The sequence below is a fragment of the Pseudophryne corroboree genome, chromosome 10 (assembly GCF_028390025.1).
Source record: "Pseudophryne corroboree isolate aPseCor3 chromosome 10, aPseCor3.hap2, whole genome shotgun sequence".
NCBI lineage: Eukaryota > Metazoa > Chordata > Amphibia > Anura > Myobatrachidae > Pseudophryne > Pseudophryne corroboree.
The window spans coordinates 74,679,455-74,682,074 of NC_086453.1; positions in this window are offsets into that span (position 1 = coordinate 74,679,455).

The window sequence follows — 2,620 nt, forward strand, 5'->3', positions numbered from 1 at the left end:
ACTCTCCATGGCATCACCCATTGCGGTCACCCTCTCCCAGTTACTCTACCCAACATCACCTTCTCCTTGGCACAACTCACTGCCTCACCCTGTCTATCACTGCCTTTCTCCATCACCCCTTCAGCCCCGTCACCCACTCCCTCTGCCTCTCCCTGTCTCCCTCTGCCATGTGACATACAGTGCATCCGGAAAGTATTCACAGCACTTCACTTTTTCCACATTTTGTTATGTTACAGCCTTATTCCAAAATTGACATTTTTCCCCTCAAAATTCTATACACAATCCCCCCTAATGACAACGTGAAAAAAGTTTTTTTTTGAGATTTTTGCAAATTTATTAAAAAAAAAACCCTAAGAAATCACATGTACATAAGTATTCACAGCCTTTGCTCAATACTTTGTTGATGCACCTTTGGCAGCAATTACAGCCTAAGTCTTTTTGAATATGATGCCACAAGCAATTGGATTCAAGTCTGGGCTCTGGCTGGGTCACTCAAGGACATTCACAGAGTTGTCCTGAAGCCACTCCTTTGATATCTTGATTGTATGCTTAGGGTCGTTGTCCTGCTGAATGATGAACCGTCCCAGTCTGAGGTCAAGAGCGCTCTGGAGCAGGTTTTCATCCAGCATGTCTCTGTACATTGCTGCATCCATCTTTCCCTCTATCCTGACTAGTCTTCCAGTTTCTGCAGCTGAATAACCATCCCCATAGCATGATGTTGCCACCACCTTGCTTCACTGTAGGGATGGTATTGGCCTGGTGATGAGCGGTGACTGGTTTCCTCCAAACATGACACCTGGCATTCACGTCAAAGAGTTAAAGCTTTGTCTCATCAGACCAGAGAATTTTGTTTCTCATGGTCTGAGAGTCCTTCAGGTATATAATGGCAAACTCCAGGTGGGCTGCCATGTACTTTTTACTAAGGAGAGGATTCCGTCAGGCCTGATTGGTGGATTGCTGCAGAGATGATTGTCCTTCTGGAAGGTTCTCCTCTCTCCACAGAGAAATTCTGTAGCTCTGACAGAGTGACAATCGGGTTCTTGATCACCTCCCTGACTGGGGCCAGCTCTCGGAATAGTCCTGGTGGTGCCAAACTTCTTCCATTTACAGATGATGGAGGCCACTGTACTCATTGGGACCTTCAAAAGCAGCAGATATTTTTCTGCACCCTTCTCCAGATTTGTGCCTCGAGGCAATCCTGTCTCGGAGGACCACAGACAATTCCTTCGACTTCATGCTTGGTTTGTGCTCAGGTATCCACTTTCAAGTGTGGGACCTTATACAGACAGGTGTGTGCCTTTCCAAATCATATCCAAAAGGCTGAATTTACCACAGGTGGACTCAAATGAAGCTATAGGAACATCTCAAGGATGATCAGTGGAAACAGGATGCGCCTGAGGTCAATTTTGAGCTTCATGGCAAAAGCTGTGAACACTTATGTACATGTGATTTTTTTTAAATATAAATTTGCAAAAATCTAAATAAATAAATACTTTTTTCACATTGTCATTATGGGCATAGGCAAAATGCGGGGGGGTCCTGATTGGGGGTGGGGGGTTCTGATTGCCTGGAAACCCCCCGTCTCTTGACAAGTGCCTAAAATTAGCAATAGCAATGGTATATAATATGGTTACAGCTGCAGCCACGTTATGCAGTTTTACCACTTAACTGATGATTTATTTCGCCGAAAACCGCTCCGAAATTGTCGTTTTTTTTAATGAGTGAATTAAGTGAAGAACATGACTTTAACCCTATCCCAAATAATTTTAGTTGAAAAAAAAGGAAAAAAAAAATGTTTAAGATTTCCCCCCCAAAACATCGAAACATTGATCGGTAACTTCGCGACCATCGGAACATCGGGAACATCGCGACTATTGTGGCTTTCATTTTGAAATCCGGGACAGCCTGCAAGTATGCAGGGGGGTCAGGGAGTGGCTTGGGAGGGTTTATTCACTCTCCCCAGTGGCTGCCATTGTCTGCAGCCGCTGGAGGGGGGGGGGGGGGGTGTCCTGCCGTGCTGACCGATCAGCAGTGATCGGCAGCACGGCAGACACAGGGGTAGAGTGCAGGGAGGCAGAGGGACCTCTGACAGCAGCAGCAGCAGAGGAAAGTTTATCTACCCTGCCGCTGCTAACACTCTCTATCTGGTCGCATCCTGTGCACTTGCAGGCATGGTCGCATCTGATGCAACTATGCCAGGCAAGTGGTTAAGGGACAGAACAGAGCTGATGCACATGCCCAATAGTAGCAGCTTCTTCTACCATGTTTGCTGTGTGTGTGGATCTGAGTCCTAAAAAAGTGCACTGGACCAGAGAGTAGCTACTAGGAAGAAGAGACAGGAGCCTTACCATGAGGTGGGAGAATGTGTGCTTATAAAGTGCAGTACTGGTTCTATTATGTTTTTATATTCAGTTATTATGGTATGTTTAACCTTTTCCTGACCACTTATTTTTAGTATTTAAATTTTTGATAGAGCCTATACTAGAGACCATCTACAGTTAGTGATAAATATTAATATTTATAGTAATAAATATTAATATGCTGTCGAAGTCGGAAAATATTACTGTACACACATCACGTGCAAACACCACACAGATGGCCTCCGTGCGCATGCTTGTTC